Source organism: Anopheles maculipalpis, chromosome 3RL (genome assembly GCF_943734695.1).
Source record: "Anopheles maculipalpis chromosome 3RL, idAnoMacuDA_375_x, whole genome shotgun sequence".
Lineage (NCBI taxonomy): Eukaryota > Metazoa > Arthropoda > Insecta > Diptera > Culicidae > Anopheles > Anopheles maculipalpis.
The window spans coordinates 15,837,066-15,856,962 of record NC_064872.1 but is presented as its reverse complement, the minus strand read 5'-3'; the positions used below and the strand labels follow the sequence as shown (position 1 = coordinate 15,856,962).

At 42.7% G+C, this 19,897-nt stretch overlaps 1 protein-coding gene across 1 annotated transcript in view; it reads right to left on the bottom strand.

Annotated features, from left to right (window-relative positions):
- Positions 1 to 19,897, bottom strand: part of LOC126564164 (G-protein-signaling modulator 2) — a 432,630-nt gene that overhangs the window by 95,186 nt on the left and 317,547 nt on the right. The gene's annotated exons all lie outside the window — the stretch shown is intronic.

Sequence of the window (19,897 nt, the reverse complement as noted above, 5' to 3'; positions counted from 1 at the left end):
AACTTTTGCGATGACTAGAAGATGAGGGATGCAAAAGATTTTTTCTTCCTCTTGGTATGTCTGGGTGTGTGTGATTGTGCTTTTGTTTAGCTTCCTTTTCCTCTTGCAGGATAGGACCTCTTATTGCTATGCTGATCCACGCTCCGTCGTGGGAAAAAAAGTCTTGTGACAAAATTGTCTTTAAGACGTCACTTTATGTTAGATTCTTTGCTTTATCGAGGGATGGATTGTGTTTCTATCGTTCCAACCTCGTATCCGCTTTTCAATTTTCTTAGCTCATTGATTCAATTGGTATATCCTTTCCGATGTACAACAACCTTTCGAACGGGTTGTGCTGTTCGCGCGTGCTTCTTCTGACTAAAGCTGATTCTTAACGGATAAAATTTGGCACTAGATCGTTGTATGGCCTGGAGATGTTGACGGTTGAAAATAAAGCGTTTGCAAGGTTCGTGTTGCTTGGGAAAGGGTGAAATTGTACAAGCGATGGGTCCACAGATCGGTTGATTTGTGCTTGATTTTTTAAAAGATCCGTTTCCAGTGATCGTTGACTGTGCCGAAACTTTTTGGGAAGATTTCGTTCCGTTTTAAGTGACACTGGTTGTTCAACAGGACCTCGGTTTTTAATGGTTTCGTCCTAAAAAAAAGAAAAACAAGAAGACAAGAATTAGCAAACGAATTATGACGGCAGCGAGGCAGCAGTAAACACTGTACATCGATCACACTACGCTGTTAAGCGTAGAGGTACTAATGAGCTACCAATAATTATCATTTATCACCAACTCTCCAACCAGTCTAACAGGTGTCGCATATGTACTCCGGGCTGCCGAGGGTTGTGAGTGATGCGGCCTGATACCGGTGGTACCCCCATGTGTACACATGCCATTACTGGTATCACACCGATAGGAAATTGTTCTCCGTTTTTGTTACTTTTTGTGCTGGAAATGATTCCACGATATAGCGCAAATTAAATGGAAGATTCAGTAGCAAGATATTTGAATGTGGAGTGCATGATTTTTAACGATTGCGAAGCTTTCTTGTGCGGAAGTAATTCAATTTATTTCTAATTTTTATTAAATTTTCTTATGATCAGAAGCTCCCCCTTATTCGATTTATCCAGTATCCCAGCGAACTGACGAAGTTTTCAAGCATTATAATTTGTTTTTTTGGTAGCAACAATTGCCACCAACTAAAGCGAAGCATCTACAATTGAAGATTTGTTCATATAATATGGCTTTAAATACAGAGCAATGAAGTTGGAAAAAGTGAGGCTTCTTCTGATGAACTGGATAAGAATAAGACCGCTTCTTTTTCCGGTGAGAGCCGGAAATGTCAAACCGGGGACAGCCTTCCGGTCAACCAAAATCGTTGTACGACAGTTTTCATGTGCAGCAAACACTGACATGCAAAGCCGAGGGTTTTTGCAATTGCTTGGTGGAACCTTGTGATTCAGGGATTTAAGCGACCTCAGTCAAGAAGGACTGAATATCCTAGAAAAGATGGACATTATTAAACACAACTCCTTCCTTTTAGGTATGTGAATATCGCTCAAAAAGAATGGCTGATTTTGCATGAAAAAAAAAAAAACCGTCGATCGAGACAGTCCCTAGAAACGCCCGAAATACTGGTTTTGGATAAATCTCTAGCGGAGGACAGCTGATTGTCAACGCCCAGCGAAGAGCTAAAACATTCCGACATTTATTTTTAAAACAGCAATGACCAAAGGGTCACCTCATTGCCGTAAAGGCACTTGTAACCAAGTGATCATATTTTTGGAGTGTTTTTGTATAATTTAAATTATTTATTAATTTGCTTTTCTTTAAAAAAATTTAATCAAATATTAAGTTTTGTCCATGTCTTTTGTCTCCAATTTTAGCAATGGGAAAGTTTAGAAACTCATACACCCGAATAAACATAGCGCCTTATCAAACAACCATCCGGCACTGTCACGAATTGGGGTTGGAACCAGACAGAAAGTGGACTCACCAAACGATTTGGACGATTTCGCTTCTCCCAACTGTATGTCCGACTTGCGTGACTTTTGTGTTCGAGTGGTGTCACGATCCATAAACGTTGTTCCATCACCATCACCACACCCTTCCTTTTCCAAAACCCAACACTGGAAGGAAGTTACCCAGTTGCACGGCACAGTGATTCCTGCGCCGAGAGAAAGCGACAACGGATGGGTGAGGCACGACCTGTGTGAGGTAATGTCGTAAAAAGTGACTTTACTTGGTGCATTCCGTGCAACCTTTCCCATGTACATGGCGCGGGAGCGAATGAGGTGGAAAAAATGAACGTTCCTCCGCCGTGTGTAACTTACACGGCACGCTCCGTGACAGGAAAATGCACACACTCAGTGTCTCTAAACCATCGTAAGTGTCGTTTGATTTTCCCATAAAATAGAAGATTTTACAACACCAGCAACGGACAATTATCGACCCGCTTTCCGATGCAAACCGCACTCAGGGCGGGGACGGACACCTTTTGATGTTTGAAACGGACCGCAATATGTTTCCACTTGCTTACTGCCCTTCACCGATGAGTTAGGTGGACGATCGTGTTTAAAATCATAACTTCAACTGCTAAAATCTTAACTTACCCAGCGCTAAAGTGGAACAAAACCTCACAAACAATCGATGGATGCAACGTGCACCAAAAGCGTTTTTCGAGCGGGAGGTTTCGCTTGACAAGATAGTGGACACACACGAAGTGGAAAAAATGCAACGAACCGTGCACTAATAGACCGACAAAAACGCAAAGCAAATAATAATACATCACGCTCTTTCGGTTAGTTTATTTTTAAAGAAATTATAATTACGCCATCTCACGATCATGCTGGTGGTGGGGTTTGTAGTTAGAAAAGCGAATCGTTTTTATTTACTATTCGTAGGGAAAGAAAGGAAGAAAGATGTCTTGAATTTCAAACTCGAATGGGGTAAGCCACGAAAGAGGTGAAAGTTTAAACAGAAAAAGATGGAATGAATTATAAATAATAGTATTAAGGAACGGATTTGAAGTTAATAAGTTTGAAACTAAAGAAAGCAAAGCGTTTAGTAATTATTTCCTAAATAAATTTACAACAAATCAATTTCGATATAAAAAAGACGTTACTTTTGTGAAGTCATTTTGCACTAAAACATAAATCCTATCTCACAATTGATAGTTCCAATTAACTGACACTTTCGTACGAAAATTAATTTAATATTACGAGCAACTTTCATGGTAAAAACCGATGAAATATTCATATCAGTCGTCCGCCTCGTTCGCCAGAACCGATGACCATGATGTGCCCTGGCTCTCCATCTGCTGGTTGGTTAAGAGAATTTAATTATGAAAACCACAGTATCCACGCTGGACCGCAGCGAACAGAACGATTTCCCGAGCGAGCAAACGAAAAAAAAAAAAGGATTCCGATGTAGTCCGTTACCGAAATCCTCCCACAACGGTGTGCCTTGGTAGCACATCTTGTACTAGTACAACCGAACGTCGGTTGAGAAAGTACCCACCTTCGGGCAAACATAACACCACACCGAGACAGTAAGGCGGAACACCAGCGAAAACGGAATAAAAGTATCGCGCGTCCGAGTGTGTTCGAGTTTAAATGGCAACTTTGGGGCAACTTTTTGCTCCAACCAAAGTCTGATCCGGTGGAGGTTTTGGTGGGCAGGCAGGTGTTTCCCCCCCCCCCCCCCCTCTTCTCAGACAGCCACCGAGAAGCGAACGCCCAGCAGAAAGTTGGTAGGCATTAGTGTTTGCAAAAATAATTAAGTGATTTGCTTCATTTGCTCTATCAATTTAATGAATGGCCTTGCACAAACATAACTTAATGATGTCGCCGCCACCAGAAGCCAGAATTCATACTGGCAGTCTGCAGAATGCTACCTCTCGCTAGGGTTGTTCGCCGCCGGGCTGCTTGCACTAGCTTAAGGTACCAGAGGGGGCCAGTTGTGTGCACCCGCAGCACCGAGAACCGGGATTTGTATCCAACATGAGCGCCAAACAAGGTCGATTGTTAGTTTGTGCGGGGCGCGGTTAGCAAATAAAAGTAGCAAAACCGCACCATACACTCCATCGCCGGGGCCAGTGTCGAATCAAAACGTAATTAATTTTAACAACAGTCTTGTAAGCATTATGCGGGCGTGTAGTTTTGTGCCAATTCATACGACAGTGACGCTTGCAATAAAAAATGAACTTATTCTGGATTGCAACAGATAACTGAATATTTGAATGATTGCCACACGATTTGGACAATATAAAGTTTGGAATCAGTTCGGAGGCTCTTCGATCGATTAAGCCTTGAAGTGCCTTAGCACATGGGTGGATTTCTTCGCAGATATGGACGTTCAGTTTTGTATCACTGTGTCCATCCGATCCGAGGATATTTTTCCAGACGGCAAGGGGTCCCGAGCTCACAAAGAACCTATCCCCAGCAGATTTCATGTTGCAGGTTAGCAAATTCGATGCGGTAGGGGCTCTCATCTTCCATTCCGCTTAGGGCCTCCAAGGGGCTAAGTTCGCCAATGGCCCAAAAATACTTTTTGGTGGTCGAAACCTGTGTCTTTTTTTAGATTTTTTCTTCAATATCCAATCTTCTACGTACAATGTTCAATATAGCATTGGAAGGTGTCATACGAAGCGCGGGGCTAGACAACGACAACCGACAACGATTGTCTATCGGTCACTTCAATTTCTTGGCTTCGCGGATGACATTGATATCGTTGGCAAGACGATTTTGGGAAGACGAATAACCTGCTTGCCAGAGGCTCCGATCGTGATAGAGCCTGAGCGGAAAGCAGCCTGTTAGTCGACGGCTACAACACCTCGAGGTGGTAGAGGAGTTCTGCTATCTTGGGACTGTAGTAACTTCGGATAACGATGTCCGGATAGCGAAATCCGGAGACGCATTGTGCAGGGGAATCGTGCCTTCACTGTCTGTTGAGATCCAGAAAAATTCGAGATATATTGCACATATATATTGCAATATATTATAGGTTGCATATATATTGCACACTCGCCTTGTGGTCATCTATAAGACCACGAGTCTTGCATCGTCCGAGCGGAGGATGCAAACGCTCTTGGCGTCGCATCCTCCGGGACCATCTTTGGCGGTGTGTTCGAGCATGGAGTGTGGAGGAGAAGGATGAATCACGAGCTTGATGAGCCATACGGAGAATCGGACATGCTGACGGTGGCGAAGACCGAGGATGCTGGATTCATGCCCCGCCAAGAAGGTGCTCGTCAGCGACCTCCAGTTCAACACGAGGCGTCGGGGAGCACAGCGAGTTCGTAGGCTAGATCAGGTGAAGGGAGACCTGTCGGAGAGCGGGTGCCTACATGGATGGGAAGCTGCAGTTAGGGATCGAGTTTCTTGGAGAACTATTGTTGACCGGGTGATGTTACGACGGCGTGCTCTTTAAAAGAGCTGGCCAACAGGATTATGAAAGGACACTGTTGAAAAAAATTGATTTTATTCTACATTTTATTGGAAAGTCAAGAGATTCATCTATGAAAAAACATTGCTTACTATTTAAAATTTTCCACTAATAAAATAGGCAACAAAATTGACCAAAATATTCATCAGAACATCGAACACTGGATCTATAAAACCGAATCGTAAAACCCTGGGTGCTTCCCGGAGCGCTTTTGTCCAATTGGTCAGGGAAAGTGTGTGTGTTGTATGCTTGTTACGAATCGAAGTTACACCTTCGATTGTCGTCAGGAATGCTTGGAACCCAATCCTACAAACAATAATATTACACTTGTTATAGGGCTAGCCCTTTCCTTCACTTCCAGTTCCAGTCGTTACTGAGCTAACAAGGACAAACCACCTCGAAATGGACACGTGGTGATTGAGTTCTAGCGAAGGCCGATAAAAAGCAGCACAAGCTACCAGTTTCCTTTTTCCACCCCGTTTCTTATAATTCCTTTTCCGTGTCCAAGGAAATCATTACGTCACGACGATGTCAGGGGAAGAGGATCGGCGAATCCTCAACTTCCAAAGCGCACCACCATGGGGGGTACCATGAACATCAGACCGATAAAAGTCAACCCTAGCGCTCCTTCGCTTCTCCCTGCTATCTTTGATCCACCCGTCATGATCCACGCATCAGTATAAAAGGTTGGAGCTAAACAGCCCAAGGTAGGAAAGGTCAAAAATATACACCCGACCTGTGCAAACCTATTCTTGGTGCGGTATTCTTGTTCGGGATGCACCCGTCCGTGGAAGAATGCATAACCCCTACCCTGGAGGGTTAAAGTTGTGGCCGTACACAACAGCCCCACATTTGCGCTTTGTTAGGTTGCTGGCAGGGTAGAGAAGGTGTTGCATGAACTTTGAACCTCTTTGGCTGTTAGTATTTTTTTTTTCAAAGAGAAAAAGAATAAGCGAAACGGAGTGTATTATGCTTTCCTTGTAAAAAGGAAACCCAAAGAAACACATTAAATATTTAAGCCTAAAAAAGAGCCAAGTGGGAGTAATTTGCTGGCGAAAAATCAACTCCAAACCAACTGGGTCATGGGATGATAGAAGTGTGAGGGAAATTGAAAGAAAAAGGGAAACTTTAAAACCCCCACACCACTCTGTGTGTATCCGTGAAGGTCCGGTTCGGCATTTTACGCTTAAAAAGGTAAAAAAGGACGTGTCGTACTCTCCTGTGGGTTAAGGTAAAACTTTTCACCTTTTGCGCTAAACAGGTAATTTAGCCACAATGGCTACCGGAAAAGGTATACATAGACTTATCAGCTGATGGGCGGCGGTAGTGTAAAGATATAAATTTGCGTCCCAATGACTTTAAGTGCGGAACCTCGGATGTTCACCAATAATGTACACGATGCAGTACAGCGGACCGATCACACAATTTGCTTGAACGACTTTGGACGTACACACAGTGAAGGGAGAAAATCAAGCTGGATGTTGTTCTATTAAAAATTGAAACTTTTCTTAATTGGTTTAGTTTCGGGCCAGAAATCTCGGTAATTCCATCCTATAGCTGCTGGACGATTCCGACAGAAACGCTTCGCTTAAAAGTAGCAACCCTTGTCATACTGTAGATAGGCACACGAAAAAGAAGAGATGTCTAGCTGCATTACTACCGCCAGTCATGGGTTCACCAGGGTTATAAGTTGGAAAAAATGTGTTGAATTAAATGAATTCATTAAACTGCCGCGAACTGTGCCACAGCTCGTTGAGGTAATGTGAGGTAAAGGATTGACTGTTTCTGTTGCGTTGCAGCAACTAATCGGAGCTTCCAACGGGCAGCACTGTGAGGGTGGGGGAAATGCTAACCCTAACTAAACTAGGCCAGAAACGTAGTATCAGATAAACAACCCTTTGGACTGTTCTGAACGTTGTTACCAGCTTGTTGTTCCTATTCGTGACATTGCAACAAAAATCTTCATCTATAGGACGTAGAAACATGACTAAGTCAAGGAATCTAATGAAGAAGTGCTTTCATTAGTTAGCTGATATAGTAACAAAAATTCTACAATTTCCATGATAGGGCCTCTGAACATTAAACACCTTTGTCCGCTAGTTTGACTAAAAAACCTTTGTTTGACGCATTTTTGCGTAAACCCAGAGCTTAAATTGTTAAATTTGATCTTCTTCCTGGGTTAACTAGCTATCCGAGGACACACCGGGACTATCAAGTGGCTTACTAGACTTGCTGATACCACATAGATGGATAGTCAAGTCCTCACTGCGGGCGATCATCGGTCTCACCGTGTGAAGACCGATACCGCTCTCGCTTTACCATGGGACCACCCTCAGCCATATTGTTTCTAATCCCTTTTTCTCCCTAGTATTTTTGACACTTATGAGTAGGTATTGGAGCACTCTTCCCTCTTAGGGAGTGCTTTTGGCATGATCGTGCTTGGTTTCAGTTGTTATTAACGATGGAGCTACAAAGTAGACAATTAATTGTGCATACCCACTTGGAAAATTCCACTAGATCTGGGAGAAAAAAAGGAAAATTCCTTGAGGAACAGTGGATCGTCAGCTGAGCTGGAAGATGTTGAAAACGTTACAGGCTAACCTTGGACTTTCGGAGGGGGATGTTGCAAAAAAAAAAAAAAAAAAAAAATACGGTGCAGGCTACCGCTCTTTTCGTGCCTCAAAGCAACCAAGCATAATTACATCGCGCAAACCACGAGCCCCAATAATGATATGACCAGATTCTGACGAGGTACGCGGGTACTGGCCAAAAATTGTATGTTGCCATAGCACGAGGCGAAGTTCCTAACAAATATAAGTTCGTTTTTGCTGACAACTCATGGCATTGCAAGCCATCTGCAGCTGTGAGGGCACGAAACACGGGTTTTTATAACAAACCAATCTATGAACTCGACGGTTTATAAAGATCAGAGCCTGGAAAAGTGTGTGGCGGCAGCTTATGATAGGTATTTCCAAAGAAAATTGCTCTTATTCATTCTTATATAAACAAATATATTTTTCTTAAATTTTGTGATAAAAGAACAATAAAAAACCTTTCGTTTATTGTAGAAATTATAATTTTACGTTAAAAATTTCTCGTTTTACTGCATGTGATGAGTGACCAAATTTTTAATGAATGACACTTTAGATAGCTGGCATCGCCCAGCTGATCGCTACGGCAGGAAGAAAAACTTTGCTGAGTAGTTTATTCAGATCTTTGCAGTATCTTTCCGATAGAAACACGTTGCAAATTCACCTCAACAAAAATAGGAATGCGATAACGCTGAATGTTTGTAGAAAACATCTTGTAAAACGTAGGCTCGTGACAACAGTGATAACCAACAGAACCTGCCTCATTATCAGGATGTAGATAATTTTAAACAAAAAAAAACCCTCACTCACATAGCAGGAAGTAATGTACATCCGTCTGCGGGACGGCGGGAGGGGCTGGACGATGGGTTTCCTCCTTTCCTTATCTTCAAATCTTTTGTTAGCGCCAACAGTGATACATACACCCAGTACACGACTACCGCTAATGCCGGTTGATTTCATAGATACACACATATTTGTGCCACCCGTCTCAAATCGGATAGGAAACGAAACCTTACGCGCCGTACGGCCATACGCCATAAGTGATGCAGACAAACTGGTTATCTGCTGGTGCGTTCGCCACTGTGCATGAAAAGTTGGTCACTGATGGCGCTGAACAGAGGTGTGGACAAGGGGTGGGTACAAGATATTGTTATTACATCATCATTACATGTCCCTTTTGTGGGAGCCCGCTGTCACTTTAGCGACGATGTTGTCAGGTTAGATTTTTTTCTTTCTTCTTCCAGTTCCAGTTGTGGAGTAGTTAAGAGATGTGTCAACACTTTAATAGGTAAGGTTAACGATGGGCACTCGACGAAACATGATCGAATAAGAGACGCCGTAGGGGACGTGTTGGTTTTGTTGTACAATATAATCGTTACGATTGGATAAGATCGGTGACCAACGTAAAATAAAGATTTAGTGTGGCTTTTTAATCGATTCACAACATTAATCACACGTGATCGCAACTGATGCCTTATCAATGCCTGGTCATGTAATGTGCTTGCAAGCAATCTTTCTATAATCCATCAGAACATGTAAACAGGTTGCTTCCTACCCAGTTTTTGGCTCACAGTAAGGACCTAACTTTCCTAACTGTCACATTACTGCTCATTTGTGTGCCTTAAGAAACCAATGGAATAAAACGGACATCGGAATTCAGAAGAAAACGCAAGGTACAAGGATCGTTTCATGCGGAAAGAAAGCTCGTCTCACGAAAAGGCTTCGTTTTTCTTTTGTAATCAATCAACCAAACAACACAACCGAGCGTATCAATCTGTTGATATGAATGGTTCACATGCTGTTTCCAGGAAGGAAACCAAACCGCCGAACCCCCGGGGAAACATCTTACAGTCGAACATCTTTCTTTATCCAATCTGCTGCGGGGTATATAAAGATTGAACTTTCGCTAACGATATCGGAAAGGGTTCGGTAATGTAGAGGCAGTAATGAATGAAGAAAAGGAGGTAAAGCTCGAGTGATATACACTTTAAATAAAGATATTTACGGAGGGAAGGAATTCGTGGATCGAGTCCCATCCGGTTCTTTCGCCCGTATTGAGGACTTAATGTTAAAACTACGCGGTGTCAGCAAGTATAGCAAGCCATTAGATGACCGGCGTGACCTAGAAGGTCGTTAAGCCACGAAGAATAAGACTTGCAGATATCACCTAGTTGGATAGTCAAGGGAAGGAATGGTTACTACCCAACTACGTGGTATCAATAAGCTTAGTAGAGCTGAAATCATTGCTCAATCGTAGGACTATTCAATTTTTTTATGGGATTTTATAGATTAAATAAGTTGACAGTTTTGATGACATTCTTCTTCTTCTTCTTGGCCTGCTCAGCCTGCAGTCTGCCATGCCACGGCTGCATCCGATTTCCGACAGTTTTGACTTCACTTGATCCAGCCAACTGTGCTCCTCTACGCCTCGTGCCGAACGGGTCGTTGACGAGCACCTTCTTGGTGGGGCATGAGTCACGCCCTGCTCGCACACACCGCCAAAGATAGTCCTTAACACTCGCCGTTCAAAAATTGCGAGTACATTGGCGTCCTCCGTCAGCATAGTCCAGTCCATAGAGCACCCGTGCCCGTAGAGGACTACAAGACGCATTAAAGTGCATTTCGTGTATTGTTTATTATGTTTGTTTGTTTATTACGTTGTTGTCCAAAGTTACGATCGTACCATGGTAGCAGAACTCCTCTACCACCTCGAGATCGTCGCCGTCAACTCTATCACGGTCAGAGCCTCCGGCAAGCAGGTATTTTGTCTCCGTAGCATTGATCCTCACTCCAATTCTATTTGCCTCGCGTTTCAATCGGGTGAACGTCTCGCACATCGCCGCAGTTGTCCATCCGATGATGTCGATGTCAACCGTAAATCCAAGGGATTGGAGAGATCGGGTGAAAATCCCGGACAAAGTCGGACGCTTCGCATGACACCCTCCAGAGCGATGTTGAACAACAAACAGGAGCGTCCACCTATCTCTCTCTCTCTCTCTCTCTCTCTCTCTCTCTCTCTCTCTCTATCTCTCTATTCTTGGCCTAACGAACTCTAAGGACACGCCGGCCATCTAATGGCTTACTAGACATGAAGACTATGGCATGTTGTTGCCAATGGACATTTTCATCGAGGTTAAACAAATGGATCAGTTAGTGTCCAACATCATCAGTACCAGAAAGTGTCCAACACGCGCAACACAGTGGAAAACCTTTTACAATCGGCTTGCATGAAAAATGAAGGCTTTTTGGGGCATGGATTTTTTAATGAGTTGTAATATTTTACCAACTCTTAGGAATTACTGGTCCGCTGTTGAGGACGTGGGTGTTCCTTTCATTGCTTATGTTAAACCAAGAACTAGATTTGAGGAGACTTGGCGTAAATTGTGCAAAACTACGTATAGAAAAATATTTCCCATTAAATTATTTTAAAAACTTGCACGGCCTGCAATATTTTTTAGGTGATATACTCTCATTTCACACCACCAATAGCAAAAATATTGTGTTGTTTTGGCATTTTTAACCTTGGATAGCTTATGGTCCTGAAAGGATTTAGCCAAGAAGAATAACTTAAAAGCCGTTCTTAAAAATCCAATTTAAAATGCAATTTTTACAGCTGCTTTTATGATAAACCACAGCAATGCTTTGTGGTTTCCTTGCTCACAAGCAATAACTAGATTAATCGAGCTATCAATCTGTCACACGTGTTAACTATAGCACTAAAACACTCCACCAACGCGATCGGACTTTATTGATCGATCGATTCCATCATCAACGCCCATCCCGCGCCCAGTTGCAAAAAAACAAATCCTGTCGCTGTACCGTTAGCGTTGGTTTATTAGCCGGTAACGAAATCGTAACGTCAACTGCTGGCAATGGTCCAAAACCGGGGAGCAAGTCTGGTCTCGAAAAAGCTTTAAAAAACCGACCAAACAACGGACGATGGCTGCTGCTAGTGCTACGCTGCTGGCAGCTAAAAGCTTAAATCTAAATAATCCAATAAATGACACAGAAAGCTATGTCCTAGACCAGGGCAGCCAAGTACCATCAGCGGCCATAATGAGATGGGAAAGAGTGCAAGAAGAGTATTCGCTTGTCAGACGCACAGGACAGGACAGATCCGTTGATCGATAGGGAGCGGGCTGGCTGCCGAGTGTTGCGATTTAATGGACGATGATTGAAATATTGGCCCCAAAAACGAGTACTTGCGGAATTGCGGAATCCTCTCAATCGTATGTGTCGATTGGGCCATAGCAGAAGTGGGGCGGAGAGATCGTTAGGATCATTAGCTGTGATCATTGTTTGGTTCAATTATCTAATCGCTTTTTCAAAGCTAGAGAGGGACATTGATTCGCAATCGTATAACGGTGTGTCTTGCCTTATTTTAAACATGCAAACATGCTATTTATTCTGACACTTTCAACGCTTGTCGGTACGTATGCAAAGCAGCGCCAAACCGAAGGTCATTTATCTGGCGCCAAATGTATCTCCTCCTCCTCCTCCATCCGTACATTCCCAGTGCCTTTTCACGCGTAACGAGCCGGCTACAACAGGCTCAAGCAGCAGCAGGGTGTGAGCGTGTTTTGGTTGCGGATTTTGCTTCGCCGTCGACGACTACCGTCGAAAGGTAATTGGATGTCACGACCGTTCACTGAGGCAGCCGTCTAATAGCCGCGTAACTCGTGGGTGGTTCGAAATATAACAAAAAAAAAGCTTCCAAAAACACTCCAACATTGAACCTAGAACGCTGGGGAACGTTATATACTCGTCAACCTTCCGGAATCGTCTTCTGTCACGTCAAATAGTCGATTTTTGATGTCGCACCGATACTGCCCGTGTACAAAAATATATTCCAGATGCGCGCTACAGGTTGCGAATAAAATCACTAGTTTTTGTGTGCTTCTTTTTCTGTATTTATAACAGGAAAAGTTGGGCGAGGTGAGGGCACCACCACCGCCACCACCAGTCACGTTTCACCTGCTGGTGGAAAATGGAAATGATTTTCCGACACGTGATGATCATTCGCACGGTACAGTTTAATAGCAAATTTTCGAAAGGACATAATATGACTCCATTATATGACGGACGAGACACGACCGTGCGCCGTATGCATACAAAGAAACATTATATTTCTGTTTGCGTAAGGATACTGTGTGTCCCAGGATGTGGATTACGCTATTCGAGTACTAAGATTTGATCATTCTATTTGATTAGAAATTAGAATAAAAGCTTCGAATTGCTAGACGCTTCCTCCCTTCAAAGTAAGAGCTACAACCTTCAAAAGACACGGAATGATAAATAATTTAATGCACATCAAAATATACTCTTATATTAAAGACAATTTTGATACATAAGACTTGAAAAAGGTGGACGACGTAACGAAAATGTCTGCCAATGGTATGCGTATGTACCGCCGTTTGTATGACGTATTGACGTCATCGTCACACCTTAAGAAATGTGTCTGAGGAACTGAAAGCTGCGTAACAGAGCGAAAGAAAGCTCCACCAAAGACTCGACGTCGATGACAACGAGATCGTTTCGCACTGTGGCTGTTTTCCTGCCGGAACCATTACTTGATGGAGATACGATAATTTAATGTACTATTTATTAGCAAAAGAATTCATTCGCCAGAGTACATATTGCCTTAATCATCGACAGTGAAAGCTTTCTCCCTCGATAAGTAGAAAAAAACAGCGTAGGACTAAATTCAATCAGACTGTTGCCGTCGTCGGTTCTTCAGACGGAAGGTATGGGCATGGGCGTAAGTGCTTTGGAGTCGACAGACGGGAAAGAGGATGCTATTTGTTGCAATAAGGTTGCGTACTTTGCATGGAAACATATTTAGCTTAATTGGTTACGGTTGACTTTCCAGTCGTGTATGCTTAGAGATTTAACCTGAATCAATTTATCCTCCTGTTTATACTACATCCTCAGACATAACGTTAATGGAATAGGTTGGAAATAGATATTATTGTACGGATTTAACAATGGAACACTTTGAACGGGAATGATAAAGGTACTACCCTTCCCTTCGGTAATAAGATCCTTCAGCAATTGACTGAGACTTGGTTCTTGGACCTTGGACTTCAAAATAAGTATTCTTATCTTTTCTCCACGTACTGAACCTAGACGATCGATTGGCTCGACTCATTCTTGACTGCTGCATAATAGAGGTTAGCCCAAAAAAAAAAAAAAACAAAAAAATACAGCAGCTTCGTCGATCGAATGAGGCCACGCCTTCCAGAAGACACTTTTCATAAGCGATGAACTGAGTCATTGTTGCATGAAAGAATTCGTCTAAGGCATGAACGGCGTGTTGTCTAAGATATTCTTCACCCTTTCGAGAAATGCTCTGCTCCATGAGATATTTCACAATTAATAGAGCTTCGGTTAACTTCGACAAATTATTCTACATTTGAAGGGTCATACAAGACTACGTCCAAGTAGTCTTCTACGGGTACGAGTTCAGGACGCTTCCGTTAAGGACTATCCTTGGCGGTGAGTGCGAGCAGGGCGTGAGGAGAAGGAGAATGAACCACGAGCTAGAAAAGCTGCTTGGCGGAGCCGTCATTCTGGCGGTAGTTCGAGCTGGATGGATACGAAGAACATGGTAGCTGGTTGGATCAGGTGGAACCAAACCGATTGGAGATCGAATGCAGCCGTGGATGGAGGACTGCAGGACAGCTACCAAGTCTAGCTTTAGAGATTTTCCACTTATAACAAAAATTAGAAGATGTTTTAATAATCCATACAAATGTATAAAACTCTTGGAAAGAACAAAACATTGCAGTTGCAGTTCCTTGACTATTTGTGAAAAATAGTTTGTGAAATTAAGTTATTTTAAGCCGAAAATATACATAAACCCTCCGGAAAAAACCCTTTTCTCAAAGCAGAAAACGATTCTTCAAACGAATGCATCACAAACTTTTTTCTTCCCCAAAAGTGTGCCTGAGTCTGGGACAGAGCGTTCCTCATCTTTCATGAAAACGGAATCTAATTTAATCACTACCGGTGGGTGGGTGGGTGGATGTACACGCGGGTGCATTCTCCGCGAAGCAAAACGCTTTTCGTCACGCTCCAACGGTAGCCAGACGCAGTGATAAGAACAGCGTTGGCGTTGGAAGTAGGACAAACAGAGCACACGAAACTGACACCGATCGTTAATGTTGTTTCATCGAAAGAGATCCTCCTCCACAGCAGCCGATGCTTCCAATGTCGCGCAAATGTGCCAACATTGTAAATGGACACCGTTGGGCACCGTTGCTTCGTTATCAATTCATATTGCGGCGCAAATGCAAATACGCTAAACATACAAGCTTCATCGAAGCCGAAAGCGTTCGCTGTAAAGCTATGCAAACTTCGCCACTAATCTGTGGAAGGGTGGGTTCGGTATGAATGGGGACAACCCATCTAAAGAGAGAACAATTCGCCGGGCGGCAGTGTTTTTTTTTTGAAGTTATGACATCATAAAAATTAACGGAATGGAGTGCGCGCTGGAAGCATGTTTTACTACCAAAGGCGCTTATAGATAAGAAACGGAAGCGAAACTAAGTCGCGTTTTGGAACAATTCATTTTAGCATGCAGTTGCAGATGTTAATAATGTAAAGTATCTGCTTTTCTTTGAGTAAATAAAACCCCTTGCTTTTACCTCCAAAGACACAGACGATCGTTCAATTATTAAAGCGAAAGCGATCGCAATCTTTAATAAGTTTTCTATTCATAAGTAACAATATAATTCTCCACTTTCTTCATCGTCTATTTTAACAAAACACTCGCCTAACACTCTCGCCGCCGTCCAATCGAAAGGAGAAAGCAGAAAACGAAGGAAGAAACGATTATGTTTCATGAAATTTGTTTTTTTGTCTTTTCTGTCGCTTGAAATTGTGTGATCATTGCCGAACTAGCCTCGGGCCAGGCCTATCACAATTTAGTGACAGCAGCGACACGAAACGTCGGACGAGCAAGTCAAAAAACGTTCCCGGATGTGTAGAAGTTTGCGGTTTCGATGATGCTCGATACCAGAAGGTGGCGGAGTACATGCCAGAAATATGATATGTCTGAATAGCAAAGGTGAATGAATATTTGATTTTAAAAACAACTCGACCACCTGTGTCTGTTAGGCTTACATGAGCAGATGTTAATTCTGGGTTTGAAATGTTCTAATTCCGAGAAGTTTTGATGTCTTTTTTCTTCCTTCAGGGCTTGTGAGGCATATCGTGTCCTAACCAACCTTTGATCTATTAAATCAGACTGCTTTTACGTCTTAACTTAGCGTCCTTCTAAGGTCACGGCGGCCATCGAATGGCTTACTCGACTTGCCGATACCATGTATTTGGTTAGTCAGTCCTCATCAATACGGGGGGACGGTCCGGATGAGATTTGAACTCCGATCCTGCAGTTTGAAGACCGGGGCCGCTGTCACCTACACCACCTAGATCGTCTTAATTAAGGTTAGGATTCCTCTGTGGCGTTAAAAATCTTTGCTAACATGCATGTAAATTTTGACTAAACTTCTTCGTGGTTTAAAGACCTAATATAGGTCATTGAGGCGGCCATCTAAATAGCTTACTAGACTTATTTATACCAAGCAGTTGGAGTGTCAGGCTTTACTACGGATGGATGCGATCTCCAATCATTTCTTCTTTGAACAAAAGCTTTTTATCTGAAACTTCGGAAAGTACACCTACTTTTTTTTCTGTATCCTTGTGAATTCTTGAACTATTTTTCATGATTCTGTATGCTCACGTTTCTGAACGTCTCTTAATGGATCGTTTATGAAAGATATTTTCCCTTCTTCGAATAATTATATTGGCTTTGCGAATGACTCAGTTTTTCAGTTTGGATGTGTCTAATCTTGGATGGGCATGATTCTGCCTGATCTTCTGGCCAAGGTCATTCCAAACCTGCTGAATAAACTTTTTTATCTCGTATTTCTTCTTCGAACCTGAAATCTCGTTAGGGTTTGCTTATCAGTTCTGGATACCTTGACTTGGATTTACCTGTATAGGCTAGATAGTTAATCCTGTGTACAAGGAGACAGTCTGGACAAGATTTGATACCCTGTTTCTGTCTCTGTTACATTAAAACATTTCATCTCATAGGAATTTCATTTCATAGGAATATTGAAAAACAAGTTTATACCTAAAAAAATTGATCTAACAGCCTAATACAGAAACTATGATAAAGGCTTTAAACACATAAAACAAGTTTTATATCAATATTTGCTCGAAAATATCCACTTTTGGAGGGGTGTTAATCCTAAATCGGGTCTAAAGTCAGCACCGAAAACAGCATAAAGACGGAGTTGCGCGCTAGGATGCTGGCGGCCAGCCGATCATTCGACAGCCTGTGGAAACATCTCACCTCAAAAAATCTGTCGCGACGATCGAAGCTGGAACTGTATCGTACCTTTATAGTCCCAGTACTTACATACGCCTTTGAGACATGGACCCTGTCCAAAACAGACGAAGCCCTCTTAGCCGCGTTCGAGAGGAAGATGCTCAGAAGGATCGTTGGCCCCGTATGTGTGAAAGGACAATGGAGGAGCCGCTGCGAACTGTATGACGACCTATATGACCCAGAAAGTCCTTTTATGCCGTCCACACGGACAGAGGAGCCGTGGTAGGCCCAGATTGAGGCGGGAGGATGGCGAAAAACTAATGTAAAAGGCTTTCAACACATAAAACTAATTTTATCCCAACGTTTGTTGCCAAAATCCTGGTTTTAATCCACACCGGATGTATCATTGAGCCGTGCGTCATCAACGATCTCATTTGCAAATAGGCAAGATGTGAAATTTTTCATTTAATTTACATCTTGCCTATTCAATTCAGCCATCTTGCCACACAAGGATAAGAAAAAGAATTTTAATGAAGAATTCAAAGAAAACGAACAAAGAACATGATTGAATACTGCTTTAAGAACAACGTTTAGACGTACGTGTACAAACATTTGTGTGTTAAAACACACTTTTATTGTAAAACAATACGCCCTTTTATGCCACGAGCGATGCCATTGAACGTAGCGCATTAGAGGAGGTTTGGCCAGGAAAGTAAAAACAAACGATAACAAATTTCACTTTCAGCTGCGTCAAGTTGTGGCAGAAAGCTCTTCCACTGTGGGTCAAACGCATTTCGCTGCTTATCTACACCTTGAATCATCGATGCCTACCCAAAGCCCTCCGTGCACCGTTGTTCGTTCGATAAGAAGCGTGGTAAAAATTCCTCGCAACCATGTACCGCGATTACTAATATTGCTAACTGGCGCAATAATACTTAAATGATTCATAGCCCATTGAAACACACACTTACCGGATAGTTGGATGGACGTTAAAGCTGCCAACGTTAAACGGATGTCCTGCGATTATGCTGTTTTTACTGGTTAAATTGGTTACACTTTAACCTTCACGAATGTTGTTGAACATTGGCTTCTTTTTAAAACTTGCACGATAAGCGACGCAGGATCATAAACACTTTACACACTTTCACTAAAATTCAGTACGCGGACACATTTAAGGAAAACACCACACACTCTTTTAAACTCTTTTCTTGATGCTTTTGGTAATATTTTAGGCTGTAAAAATTCACAAATCACGGATATCTTGTAAAGGATTAATTTAGCTTAGCTAATAATTGGTATAAACTGCTTCATTGTAGAAGAGAACATATAAATTTTTTTTAAATACACTTTAAGTTAAATAATTCACCAAAAACATAAAGAAAGAACGTTGATATAACTAAAGTAAAGTAATTTCAATTAAACTACATATTACTATTAACATAATCATTTTTAAACGACACTTGGACGATCTTTTGCGGTATAAATCTTTCATGCATTGGAGTAGGCTTTCTGGTATCCATGCTCCCATTAAATAGCACCGGTGGGGAATAATTCGAACGTTTTCTATTCCGAACCTCGCCATACTAGACGTACGGTGCAGGCTCCAATAATAACGCAACTTGGCCAGAGAGATGCGTTCTATTTCCGCCACTTTACACTACTTTTCACGCTTTTTTCTCTCGCATCATCTCGGAGTTTTATCGCGCTTCGCGCACTGCTGGACAGACAGGAAGGATGCTTCGATGCGACGGTGGTGCATCCACCCATCGTATGCCATCGTCATCATCATCATCATCATCACGGTGCTCATCGATACGGTCCCGGTGGCCATAGCAGTAGTAGTAGGAATGGATAATTTGTACCGGTGTTGCTGAAATGAAGTTTCGCCTGCTAAACGCGCTATCTGCGGCACAAAGGACATGTCATACAATTCCTTATTCTTGGTTTTTTTTTCTATCTCACTTTCCCTCACAGAGTGTCCTTTTTTTCGCACATTATGCTGCCTTTCCGATGGTCCACCAAACAAAGAAGCATAATATCATTGTACAGGTGGAAATCGAGTTGGCTCCTGTGGGTTGCACGTTCGATATCCGGAGGGAGGAAAGAACACCCACCGCAAACTTGCAGAATTAGAAGAAGATTCGCGGAACGTGCACCAAGCACATACACGCACACACACACACACGCGAATCCGGAATGGGGTGGCGTAGACGTACACTCTTCTGCTTGGGTGGTGTTGCGCGAATGCGGTCCGGGAGTTGCAAGGCTGGCCCGAAATTTCACTTCACCCGCTGTGATTGGTGCACGGTCAGTCCCACGGACACGGTACTGATGCGAGGTATTTGCTTACGTTTGACGCCCGTTCACTGCCACAAAATGCACCGTTTTCACACCATTCGGGTCGCGTTTTTTTGTTGCTTTTCTTCTCTTCACTTACGAACCGTTTTTTCCTTGCACACAAACATCCCGTTGTTGTTCCAAAAGTCAAGACATTTCTGATGCTGACGCACCCAAGCACCATTTGTGTACCCATCGGT